The sequence below is a fragment of the Heptranchias perlo genome, chromosome 38, assembly GCF_035084215.1.
Source record: "Heptranchias perlo isolate sHepPer1 chromosome 38, sHepPer1.hap1, whole genome shotgun sequence".
Classification (NCBI taxonomy): Eukaryota; Metazoa; Chordata; class Chondrichthyes; order Hexanchiformes; family Hexanchidae; genus Heptranchias; species Heptranchias perlo.
Genome location: NC_090362.1, coordinates 9,479,417 through 9,492,941, shown reverse-complemented (window position 1 = coordinate 9,492,941; position 13,525 = coordinate 9,479,417). Strand labels below are relative to the sequence as shown.

General features: G+C 44.7%; 1 long non-coding RNA gene across 1 annotated transcript; it reads left to right on the top strand.

Annotated features, from left to right (window-relative positions):
- Positions 1-4,725: 4,725 nt before the first annotated feature.
- LOC137304622 (uncharacterized) lies at positions 4,726-10,644 on the top strand. Its single transcript, XR_010958596.1, has 3 exons — positions 4,726-5,020; positions 5,141-5,305; positions 10,010-10,644. It is a non-coding gene; the product is annotated as an uncharacterized lncRNA (long non-coding RNA).
- Positions 10,645-13,525: the final 2,881 nt, after the last annotated feature.

Sequence of the window (13,525 nt, the reverse complement as noted above, 5' to 3'; positions counted from 1 at the left end):
AGCCCTAGTAAAATTAAAGTCAATGGGAATCAGGGGGAAAACTCTCCAGTGGCTGGAGTCATACCTAGCACAAAGGAAAATGGTAATGGTTGTTGGAGGCCAATCATCTCAGCCCCAGGACATTGCTGCAGGAGTTCCTCAGGGCAGTGTCCTAGGCCCAACCATCTTCAGCTGCTTCATCAATGACCTTCTCTCTATCGTAAGGTCAGAAATGGGGATGTTCACTGATGATTGCACAGTGTTCAGTTCCATTCGCAACCCCTCAGATAATGAAGCAGTCCATGCCCGCATGCAGCTAGACCTGGACAACATCCAGGCTTGGGCTGATAAGTGGCAAGTAACATTCGCGCCAGACAAGTGCCAGGCAATAACCATCTCCAACAAGAGAGAATCTAACCACCTCCCCTTGACATTCAATGGCATTACTATCGCCAAATCCCCCATCATCAACATCCTGGGGGTCACCATTGACCAGAAACTTAACTGGACCAGCCACATAAATACTATGGCTACAACAGCAGGTCAGAGGCTGGGTATTCTGCGGCGAGTGACTCACCTCCTGACTCCCCAGAGCCTTTCCACCATCTACAAGGCACAAGTCAGGAGTGTGATGGAATACTCTCCACTTGCCTGGATGAGTGCAGCTCCAACAACACTCAAGAAGCTCGACACCATCCAGGACAAAGCAGCCCGCTTGATTGGCACCCCATCCAACACCCTAAACATTCACTCCCTTCACCACCGGCGCATCGTGGCTGCAGTGTGTGCCATCCACAGGATGCACTGCAGCAACTCTCCAAGGCTTCTTCGACAGCACCTCCCAAACCCGCGACCGCTACCATGTAGAAGGACAAGGGCAGCAGGCACATGGGAACAAAACCACCTGCATGTTCCCCTCTAAGTGATACACCATCCTGACTTGGAAATATATCGGCCGTTCCTTCATCATCGCTGGGTCAAAATCCTGGAACTCCCTTCCTAACAGCACTGTGGGAGAACCTTCACCACACGGACTGCAGCGGTTCAAGAAGGCGGCTCACCACCACCTTCTCAAGGGAAATTATTTTCTATGTTTCTATTGGGGAAAAAGCGGGAACAGGGTACTGAGTTAGACGATCAGCCATGATCATTTTAAATGGCGGAGCAGGCCTGAAGGGCCGAATGGCCTACTCTTGCTCCTATTTTCTATGTTTCTAATTAGGGATGGGCAACAAATGCTGGCCTTGCCAGCGACGCCCACATCCCATGAATGAATTTAAAAAAATATGCTGATAGGGTTAGATGAAGTAAAGTTGGAGGAGGTTTGTGTGGAGCATAAACACCAGCATAGACTAGTTGGGCCGAATGGCCTTTTTTTGCGCTGTAAATTCTATGTAGTGGTCTAGTGAGCTCCCCGTACAGGCCAAAGAGAGAATAAAGAGCTACACTTGTCAGCTATGGCTCAATGGGTAGCACTCTCCTTTCTCGGTCAGAGGGTTGTGGGTTCCAGTCTCACTCCAGAGACTTGAGCACAAAATCTCAGCTGACACTCCAATGTAGTACTGAGGGAGTGCTGCACTGTCAGAGGTGCCGTCTTTCAGGTGAGATGTTAAACCAATGCCCCATCTGCCCTCTCAGGTGAATGTAAAAGATCCTACAGCACTATTTGAAGAAGAGCAGGGGAGCTCATCCTGGTGCTCTGGCCAATATTTATCCCTTAACCAATATTACTAAAACAGATTATCCAGCCATTGCAGTCTGTGGGATCTTGCTGTGCACAAATTGGCTGCTGCATTTCCTAGATTACAACAGTGACTACACTTCAAAAGTACTTCATTGGCTGTAAAGCACTTTGGGATGTCCAGAGGTCGTAAAAGACAATATATAATTGAAGTCTTTCTTTCTTTACCCATTTGTTCTCAAGATATGGGCAACGCAGTTATTACCCATACTAGTTGCCCTGAGCAGGTGGTAGGGGCTTTCTTCTTGAACTGCTGCAGTCCTACCAAAATTATCTCAACAGTACTTCCCTCCCTTGTGACCTCTGCCACCAAGAAGGACCAGAGCAGCAATATCGTGGGTACACTGCTCATGCCCTTGCATTTAAAAGACAATGCGGCTGTGACAATGGTGAAGATTACAGCGCAGATAGTTCCATCAGCCTAGAGAAGGGAGAATGCATGATGATGAGTGGTACAAGGGGTGAAATGCAATGAGGGAATTGTCAGGAGACACTTCTTCACATAAAGGGTAGTGGGAATCTGGAACTCCAACCCCCAAAAAGCTGTTGATGCTGCAGGGTCAATTAAAAATGTCAAGACTGAGATTGAGATATTTTTGATAGACAAGGGTATTAAGAGATAGGGAACCAAGGCGGGTAGGTGGAGTACAGATCAACCATGATCTAATCGAATGGCGGAACAGGTTCGAGCAGCTGAGTGACCTACTCCTGTTCCTATGTAGCAATGCAAGAAAGCTTTAACGAAGGATTCTGAAGGACCACAAGATTAGATGGTAATTCTCGATAAGAAAGGCCATTCAGCCCGTTTTAATTCATCCATCTAGAGAGGTCCTATTGCAGTGTCCAATTGGTTTTTAAAATGATTCCTTGGTTTTTGCCCCCAACATTCGAGTGAAACTTTATTCACTCTTGAGGTGATCACTCTTTGTATAAAGAAGAAATTCTTCATATCAGTCCTAAAATGTTCCCTTGTTCTCAACCCATATACACCTGAAACATTAACCCTTCTTGTCTCTTTACAGATGCTGAATGACCTCTATATTTCCAGCATTTGGGATTTTGATTTTGGATTTTTATCAATTTGTTTTCTTTTTATTTGATTAATAAACTGTTTTGTGCCTTGTTGGGTTTGAAAACAATAATCCCGCATTGAATCAGTTCACGTCATTGATAGCACTGTAGTAATCCCTTCTGATTGTATTTGGCCCAAAGGTATCAGGACTGAGTAGAAGAGCTGTAATAGTAACAAACAAATGAAAAAGGTAAAAAGATAAATAAAGCAAATAAAAGATAGAAGAATTAGCGATTTAAAATAAATGGGAAGTTTTGCAGATAGCACACACTTCTTGTACGTGTCATACTTACACCATGTAACGCTGGCCCTGTCACACATTCCCCGTCACGCTTTGTCGAAAATCTCTGTTGTTATAAAACAGTGGGGGGATAATTCACCAACCGAGCCAATCGCCCGCCCACCGTAACATCAGCCATGATTTCCCTCCCGGTTACTTCAATGGACTATCCCCAGGATGCACTGCAGCAACTCGCCAAGGCTTCTTCGACAGCACCTCCCAAACCCGCGACCTCTACCACCTAGAAGGACAAGAGCAGCAGGCACATGGGAACAACACCACCTGCACGTTCCCCTCCAAGTCACACACCATCCCGACTTGGAAATATATCGCCGTTCCTTCATCGTCGCTGGGTCAAAATCCTGGAACTCCCTTCCTAACAGCACTGTGGGAGAACCGTCACCACACGGACTGCAGCGGTTCAAGAAGGCGGCTCACCTCCACCTTCTCAAGGGCAATTAGGGATGGGCAATAAATGCCGGCCTCGCCAACGACGCCCACATCCCATGAACGAATTTTTTAAAAAGTCGAACTGATATTAATTTCAATGGAACGAAACGTGGGCAGGATCTACATTGGGCGGGTGATCCAAGTTAAAAATAATCCCCCCCTCTGCGTACTCTCTGCCTCATCTTGAGCCATGTCACAGGGGATCTGCTATAATATACACATATATATTAAATCTTTCAACAGCTAAATCTTCATTCTGGAGCGATTAGTTAACAAGCTCAGCTTTGGTACGGATAGGAACATAGGAACAGGAACAGGCCATTCAGCCCCTTGTGCCTGTTCTGCCAGTCAATTAGATCCCGGTTAATCTGTATCTTAACTCTAGCCAGTGCTGAAATGCCAGTTTTAAGTCGGATTATGATCTTTCCCCGAGAGATCAGAATACAAGTCAGTTTAATTCAGCAAGCATTTTAAGAAATAACCAGGATTTGTTGTATATGTGAATGGGATACATTGCCCTTAGGGGAGCCAATCCAGATTTTGGAGTTTGTGAATTTGGTCACTCTGCAGGCCATACTGGAAGATCTTATGCAACTCACTGTCTTCCTAGGCCACAGGGAAAATGGTCTCACCCCACCAGCACTTTTGTGACTACATAATGAAGGGCACGACACAGCAGAGAAATTCGTCCTCTTTAGGGCAGTTTGGGAACCAATGCTCCAAGAAACAGTTTGCAAGACTCATGGCACAGTAGTCAGAGATCTGCGCAAGCCACAGAGGGAATCTCGATTCATTGGCCTTTGACGAGCACGCTGTCTTCAGAACAGATTACTAAGTACTATTTTTATTCCGATCCTGCACAGTATCGCATTCCTACAAACTGAAGTGTTTTGCAATCTGGACCTTCTTCAGTCATATCACAAGAGTTAAACGTGTGGTATGCTTTTTAAATCAAGGCAGTGGAAAATTTGGCACCAAGCTGTAACTGTTCCTCCGTCTGTTTTTTCTAATCAGACTCCAGTTTACCTGAGCTTAAAACACTCTTACTAATGTAGTCTGGCAAAACCTCACAGACGCCTGATTCATCTTTTTGCTCTTTCGAAAGTTGAGACTGGATGATTCCAACTTATAAACGTCATTCACCTCCCCCCCCCTTTCTCTTAAGGTCATTGTGACTCTTATAGAAGCAACGTGCATCTTTCACCTCTCCCCAGATGTCTTTTGACCTCCGTTTCCATGGAAACGCTGGTCTATCTATATGTGCCAGGTCACACGGTTATTTATCTTTCAACTGGAGAAACATAAAGACCAGAGGAGCAATCAATTTAATGAAAGCAAAACATGTTAGCATTCGAAGAATCAGGGGCGCAAAATATCTCGAAACTCAACCACTTACTTTGTCATAATTGTATATCTCGGCTTTGTTTTTGCTTTTAATGGAGCTTTTAATTTAATTACATATGACATTTCGTATTGACAGAGAAGCCCAGCACTAAAGGTGGCTGTTTGTTTTGTAGCATTGTTATTTTATTATTAAGTCAAACCCTTGTGCGTGACTGACATTCAAACCAGACGGTTTCTTTACACTTTTCTCAAAGGTAATTTTTATTTCTTCCAGGACTAATTCACTTCGGAGTACTGTGTACAGTCCTGGTCTCCATATTACAAAAAAGGGATATCGAGGCACTGAAGAAGATGCAAAAAAAGATTTACATAAATGATTTTGAGAGGCGATCTTATTGAAACATATAAGATTGTGAAGGGGCTTGATCGGGTGGATGCGGTAAGGATGTTCCCAAGGATGGGTGAAACTAGAACTAGGGGGCATAATCTTAGAATAAGGGGCTGCTCTTTCAAAACTGAGATGAGGAGAAACTTCTTCACTCAGAGGGTAGTAGGTCTGTGGAATTTGCTGCCCCAGGAAGCTGTGGAAGCTCCATCATTAAATACATTTAAAACAGAAATAGACAGTTTCCTAGAAGTAAAGGGAATTAGGGGTTACGGGGAGCGGGCAGGAAATTGGACATGAATTTAGATTTGAGGTTAGGATCAGATCAGCCATGATCTTATTGAATGGCGGAGCAGGCTCGATTGGCCTACTCCTGCTCCTATTTCTTATGTTCTTATATCAGAACTGCGAGATTATAACTATCAGGAAAGACTGAACAGGCTGGGGCTCTTTTCTCTAGAAAAGAGAAGGCTGAGGGGTGACCTGATAAATTATGAAGGGGTCTGATCGAGTTCATGTAGAGAAGATGCTTCCACTTGTGGGGGGAGTCCAAAACTAGGGGTCATAAATGTAAGATAATCACTAATAAATCCAATAGGGAATTCAGGAGAAACTTCTTTACCCAGAGAGGGATGTATGGAGATAAACTCTGTCATGGCCAGTCATGGCCAGTAGCGTGAAGCAGGTGATAGCGATTTGGCGGACCATTGTACTGCACCCGATATTCGTTGCCAAGGCAACTGCCCAAATTTCACCCCCAGTCAGATTTATTGCAGCATTGTAGACAAACATGATAACCAATGTTTATCTATTCATTCATTTTATTCCTCCAGCCTTTTAAAGTTATTTTATCTCCCCCCTTCCCTAGATGTCCATCACATTATGCACTATTCCCTTGTCCAAAGGACAAGCAGTTGCCTCGTCCCTTAACCCCTTTCAGAGGTCATCTGTAACCAGACACCATGACCTCAGGCCAATCTTCCCTGAGGCCTCGATTTTAAAATTCTCATCCTTGTTTTCAAATCCCTCCATGGCCTCGCCCCTCCCTATTTCTGTAACCTCCTCCGGCCCTACAACCCTCCGAGATCTCTGCGCCCCTCCTATTCTCGCCTCTTGGGCATCCCCAATTTTCAACGCTCCACCATCAGCCTTCATCTGCTTAGGCCCTAAGCTCTGGAATTCCCTCCCTAAACCTCTCCACCTCTCTCTCCTCCTTTAAGACGCTGCTTAAAACCTACGTCTTTGACCAAGCTTTCGGTCACCTGTCCTAATGTCTGCTTATGTGGCTCGGTGTCAAATTTTGTTTGATAATCGCTCCTGCGAAGCGCCTAGGGACGCTTTACTACGTTAAAGGCGCTATATAAATGCAAGTTCTTGTTGGTTGGATGGATTCATTTTCATTGTGGCCCTCACATTGACAACCTAAATGAAATTAGGAATTCACCATTTTGGGACATCGAAGTAGGAAGCCCACCTTATCTGCAGGACAATGCTCTGAATCATTGGACCACCCAATCCATACATTATCCTGAACCAAATATAGAGTTGGAATTCACTGTCACAATTTCGTTTTTTTTTTGCTGAAATAGGAAAACTGGCCAATCTTGGCCCCCACTGAAACTCGTGTTGCATTCACAAGGCAAAAAAGTACATTCATGCCTTGCCTCCCATGTCAATTGGCCGAGACCCATGGAGTGAAGCCAGGTTGAAAACACTCAACAGGCTTGTGTTAATCGGCCTGACGACTCTCCTCTTCCCCTCTTCCTTTTGAATGAAGCTGCGGTGACCATCGCGTTGTGATGGATGCTGCAATTAACCACTCATGGGGCAGTGTCAAGACGTCAATCAACCTCTGGACCTTGTCTCACTGCGGTGAAAGATTTGAAGCCGAACAGTTGGCTACAAAGTGGCGATGTGGTTAACTTAACAAGAAAGAAAGGAGTGTGCCTTTTCTTGTATGTTGCTGTTAACACTTATCATATGTCCATTATACATTCTGATTGTCTTGGCAGTTACCAGGATTCAATCACATGAGAAATATAATTAATTGAATAACCTCATAGCCTTCCTGAAATATCAATTTTACACCATTTATCAGTCAGGTTATCCTGTAACTAATACAATGAAATTAATTTACTCCAAAAGAGCAATGGTACATCATCAGGACAGTAAGAAAGGTTGTATCTGATTTAATAACTAAAAAAATAATTAAATTGACTGGTTCATTTTGGATACTTTGGGTGAAACTTTCAATCAGCGAAGTTCATGTACAAATATTTAATGCAATCCTATCACATTCCTAGCTGTACTATTCTTACGCAGGTGTTAAGCTGCATGCAATAAATGGATTAACGCCTACATGGAAATAGTGTCCACAGGAATGTAGTATGACTCGTTCATACGTTGAGCTTTGTGGATCGCACGTTCTGCCCCTTCACATCTATTTCCGGTTTTCTCCTTTCACATTAGGGTGGGGGGCTAATTCCTTCTGCCACAAAAGAAAAATCTGCGAGTAAGACATCTCCCAGTAAAAGAGCTGTGGCATGAGTCACATAGTATGCAGCTATTTATTGAGCCTAGGCAATGTAGAATCATAGAATCATCGAGCACAGAAGGAGGCCATTCGTCCCATCATGCCTGTGCCGGCTCTTTGAAAGAGCTATCCAATTAGTCCCCACTCCCCTGCTCTTTCCCCATGGTCCTGAAATGTATTTCTTTTGAAGTATTTATCCAATTCCCTTTTGAAAGTCACTATTGAATCTGCTTCCACCGCCCTTTCAAACAGTGCATTCCAGATCGTAACAGCTCGCTGTGTATAAAATTTCTCCTCATCTTCCGTCTGCTTCTTTTGCCTTCAATCCTTCTCTCCATTCCCCCTTACGTTTTATTCTCATATCTTCAAAGTGGGATTGTTTCGTTTTTAGGCCAAGTAATTATCAGATTTACAACTGTTGTATGAATTCGCTCTCTGGAATTTGGGTTGAGAGCCTGTACACCTGACTTACTTTAGTGATCTACCATTGTAGATGAGTCAGAATTGCATTGATTTATTTAATGGCTGGTTCAGATGAGATGAACATTCAAAGCCTCTCTGGTGAGCGCTTTCCATCGGCCATGTCCGGGATATGGCCTACAGGCCGAATGCAGCACACGGGTTCCTTCAACCCAGCCCACAGTTCCCGTCTTCTGTTTTACACAGAGGAAAGCCAAATAAACATTTTTTAATCTTCCTGTTTCTTTTTATATTTTCCAAGTAAGATATTCCCCGCAGTGTGACAGCTGGGTGGAGTGGAACAGTCTAGTCAGTGGAGTGCCTGCAATCTTCTGTCAGTGGGTCAACTGAGCGGGGAGGGGTTGGAATAAGGTCACCTCGTAAACTCAACTCTCCTAACACTGTTAGTTCTATTCCCGAATTGCAACCTTCACTCAGTCCAGATGTCGTAATGGCCCACCTAAGATGTGACACTTTAATATGTAACTCAGCACTCAAACCATTAAGATTAAACCAGCTCGTTTCGGTATAAAGATGCAGCAGCTATCTTAGTGTAAATGTTTTTTTTTATTTATTACTAAAATCTTTGCAACTTAAACATATCTCGGAGCTTAGTTAATAGGATTGGAAACGTGAATATTTGTTTCAACTTAGCATTCAGCAACAGAGTTATATCATACTTTCAGGCCAGCTGTACTGAGTCACAGATAATGCAGACCTCCAGTTATCGAGCCTAAGCAATGTGATTCAATCCTGGTCTCCATTCCCCTCTATTTTATTCTCATATCTTTAAAGTGGGATTGTTTCGTTTTTAGGCCAAGTTATTATCACATTTACAACTCGCTCACTGGAATTTGAGGCTGAGAGCCTGTAGAGTTGACTTCATTTTGACCTTGTGACCTTGGAGGGAGCAGGCCCACTGCACGCAATTGCCCCTTAATTTGGTGACCTCATGCACTGAGGTTAAAGGGATGGCTGGATTGAGAAATAGAAATGTCACACTGGTGCTGTAGGGGGCGCTCTTCTGGGATCGCCAAATCAAAGCTGACTCTCCAGTGCGGTGCTGAGGGAGTGCTGCACTGTCGGAGGTACCGTCTTTTGGATGATACGTTAAACTGAGGCCCCGTCTGCCCTCTCAGGTGGCTGTAAAAGATCCCACAGCATCTATTTCGAAGAAGAGCAGGGGGGGTTCTGGCCAATATTTATCCCTCAACCAACATCACATTCTGTTGGGTTGCTGGGGCAGAGTAGAGGAAGCTTTACTCTGCTTCTGGTAATGCTATATCAGACCAGTGGAAAGAAAAGAAGAAATGGTGGAACTCGCATTTATATAGCGCCTTTCGTGACCTCATGACTTCCCAAAGTGCTTTACAGCCAATGAAGTGCTTTTGAAGTGCAGTCGCTGTTGGAGTGTAGGGAACACGACAACCAATTTGCGCACAGCAAGATCCCACAAACAGCAATAAGACACATGACCAGATACTCTGTTTTTAAAATGGTGGCAACCAGTTAAACACTTAACAGGCACAGACTGTGTTAAATTGGCTCCCCTGTTACAACCTCTCATATCATCAGTAAGTATCTCTATCCACTTTGGCTTTACACAAAACCGCGATCTTGGAGGTAAATGGACTCTGTCCCTTGACATTGTTCGTATATTAGCAGCTGTTTATACTTCATGTTTAATTTGCAAATCCCTCCTGTCGATTCCCAGATGTCTTACACTAATACTATGCATTGTTGTTCTTTCATTACATTCTGCAAAGATCCAAACACCCCTTTTCCTCCTGAATGTGCCGATGAGTCATCAGGGTCAAACAAGCACAGAGGAATGCAACAGATCAATGGTCATGTGGGGAGATGTCCTAAGGCTGTCTCGGACTGTGAACAGTATTAACTCATTTGATTGCTGCACAGGAAAGCAAAAGAAAAACAGGCTTAAATCTCCTGTGAGGCCTGATCCTAGACTGGTCCGAACTGTCAATGATATGACATGCTTTTTTCTCCCATTCGTTTTCAGGATGTGGGTGACACTGGTAAGGCCACATTCGTTCACCCATAGTCACCCCGGAGAAGGTGGCATGCTTTCTGTAGCAATCGTTCTTAGAACTGAACCAACCACGTGGTGTAGTTTAAAATCTAGCGTTGGCAACTCTGGCTTATCATATTCTTGGAGGTTTCGTCACATGACCTCCTCCCTCCAACTGCCCCGCCCCCAGGCTCCACCCATTGGTCGCCCACCATGTCCATTCTCAAGGCTCAATACTTCCTCACGGCCAATTGGAGAGCAAACGGACTCTTCATTACCTGATTGGGTGATTCTTGACTGTCGGGCAAGCATCTTTGACTTTTCCCTGCTCCAATATTTTTATAACTAATAAACAAAAGTGTTGAAAGAAAATGTTTTTTTCTATGATTGTTCTCCAGGGTTGCTTCCAGCAGTGTCCTGGAGATTAACCTTTAATTACTGGAGACTGCAAGACAGCTATTAGGGTCACAGGTAGGCCAGACAGGGTTAGAGTGAAAACTCCTTTCCTTTGACGATATGAATGAATGAGTTGAGTTTTTATAACAATCCAGGAGCTTCCATGGTTACTTTTTTTTTATTCGTTTATGGGATGTGGGCGTCGCTAGCGAGGCCAGCGTTTATTGCCCATCCCTAATTGCCCTTGAGAAGGTGGTGGTGAGCCGCCATCTTGAACCGCTGCAGTCCGTGTGGTGAAGGTTCTCCCACAGTGCTGTTAGGAAGGGAGTTCCAGGATTTTGACCCAGCGACGAAGGAACGGCTGATATATGTCCAAGAAGGGATGGTGTGTGACTTGGAGGGGAACGTGCAGGTGGTGTTGTTCCCATCTACCTGCTGCTCTTGTCCTTCTAGGTGGTAGAGGTCGCGAGTTTGGGAGGTGCTGTCAAAGAAGCCTTGGCGAGTTGCTGCAGTGCATCCTGTGGATGGTACACACTGCAGCCACAGTGCGCTGGTGGTAAAGGGAGTGATTGTTTAGGGTGGTGGATGGGGTGCCAATCAAGCGGGCTGCTTTGTCCTGGATAGTGTCGAGCTTCTTGAGTGTTGTTGGAGCTGCACTCATCCAGGCAAGTGGAGAGTATTCCATCACACTCCTGACTTGTGCCTTGTAGATGTGGAAAGGCTTATTTTTTCCTGGTGCCATTCCTGAATTGCTACATTTATTGAATTTAATTTTACCACTTATCAGTGTGGGATTTGAACTCACAACCTCTGGGTTGCTAGTATAAGCACCATAACCATTACAATACTGTATCTTTGCTTGGTAGCGAGAGTGCTGTATGTGGGTCCTGGGCTACTTGCCATAGTTAACCTGCTATTAAGTGTAAAAGTCAGGCCCTCAGTAAGGGATTGTCCTTTCTTTGTAATTCATGACCTGCCGGCTAAATTGAGAGAATGCGCGGCTTTGAAAGGAATTGGTGGGTTCGTTACGAAGAGAAACAGTCGATCGCCCATTTTTTCACTAAAGACAAGTATCATCTGCCCCACCTTTGGGCCTCAGACTGCTGAAACGGTCACGTTGGCGGGGAAGGGGAGCTGACATAATGCGCCCAGCGTAGAGGGCGAACTTCCGCAGGGATTTTCCCACTCCTCCGCCATGACTGGTGGAAGAGCCGTGAAAACCCTGGAAAAATGGCGTTCATCCCGATTTCCCAGAGCACCCCTGGCTTTTCCAGCGGAGTTATACCAGGTGAGCGGGAGGGTCCTCCTAACCACAGAATCATAGAAAGGTTACAGCACAGAAGGAGGCCGTTCGGCCCATTGCGCCCGTGCCGGCTCTTTTGCAAGAGCAACCCAGTTAGTCCCACTCCCCCGCTCTTTCCCCGTAGCCCTGCAAGTGTTTTCACTTCAAATATATATCCAATTCCTTTTTAAGATCGTCTGGTACCACATTAAAATTCAACTTTTTAAAAATTAAGAAAGCGAATCCCAAAAAATTGCCCTTGTCAATTAGTGATATATTTTTATAAAACTAATCAGAAAAGGTTGGAAATTGTCAGCAGTCCTGATGAAGGGCCTTAGGCCTGAAACACTGACTGACTGACTTCTGTTTCTCCGCAGTTGCTGCGAACTTCCAGCTTTTGTTGCTGTTATTTTGAGAGTTCAGGCATTATGCAGAGTTTTTTTTTGTTTTATAGTGATATATTTTCCTTTCATTCTTCTCCTTTCTCTCCGCCTCTTCCCCTGTGTATCCCCCTTGACCATTTCCTTCCCTAGGCGGCCCTGTCTCTCACTCCACTGCCCTCCGCCAGTCTCCGATGCCTTTGGTATCAGCTTTCAATGCTGCTGGATGTCTGAAGCCCTCGGCAGTCATATCTCATTCAGTGTAACCATGGCTCCCTGCTCGCATTGCTACTGAAATGTTGTGAGTACAGCGATTGTAGATGCAGCGTCAAGACCATATAAAACTGAGTGCTAAATTTCACTCATGGTTCTTCCGTAGAATTATGTAGTATGTACAGCATAGAAACAGGCCATTCAGCCCAACAGGCCCATGCTGGTGTTTATGCTCCACACAAGACCCCACCCACCCTTCTCCATCTAACCCCATCAACTTATCCTTCTGTTCCTTTCTAGCTTCCCCTTAAACGCATCTCAATTACTCCGAGTTCCACATTCTAATCACTCTCCGGGTAAAGCCCTTCTGATATGGAGTTTCTTTCCTTCAACACTTTGATAGGGAATATTTATCTTCTCGCTCTCGGGTTTCAAAATTTCAAGAATTAAGCCTTTACTCAGCAAAATTATATAAACGATTAGTCCCCAGAGCAGTCGATGTTTCATAGCTTAAGTGAAACCCGTCATCTACAGCACTGCAACTCCAACAAACCTTTTAAACATGCCCGAGGGGAAGATTTCCTCCGACAGCATAAACATAACGGGAAGATTAGCTCTGGTTGCTGAGTGAGCAATGCCATAATCCCAGTGGAAGATTTCCCCTGCTAGGCTGTTCTTATTTATTGGGCCCGAAAGGTCAGGAATCAACCGAGACTTTAATATGGCTTTCTAATGTGATTGACATTAAGAAAGGATAGTTTTTCCAAATAACCGTGTCATGCAATCTAAGCCAGGGAGCACAACTCAGAAGCAAGGTCAACCAAATCCTTGTTCTGGGAAAGTCGAGTGGAGTTAATTCTTCATCGACGGCTTCCTCAAAGCCTGGATGTTCTATATCTCTCCTTTCTAAGCCCGTTTCTGGACAGAGTAGATTAGTTGTTCCTCATTCAATTCTCAAGGCCCAGCAAAGCAGGTGTGTCAT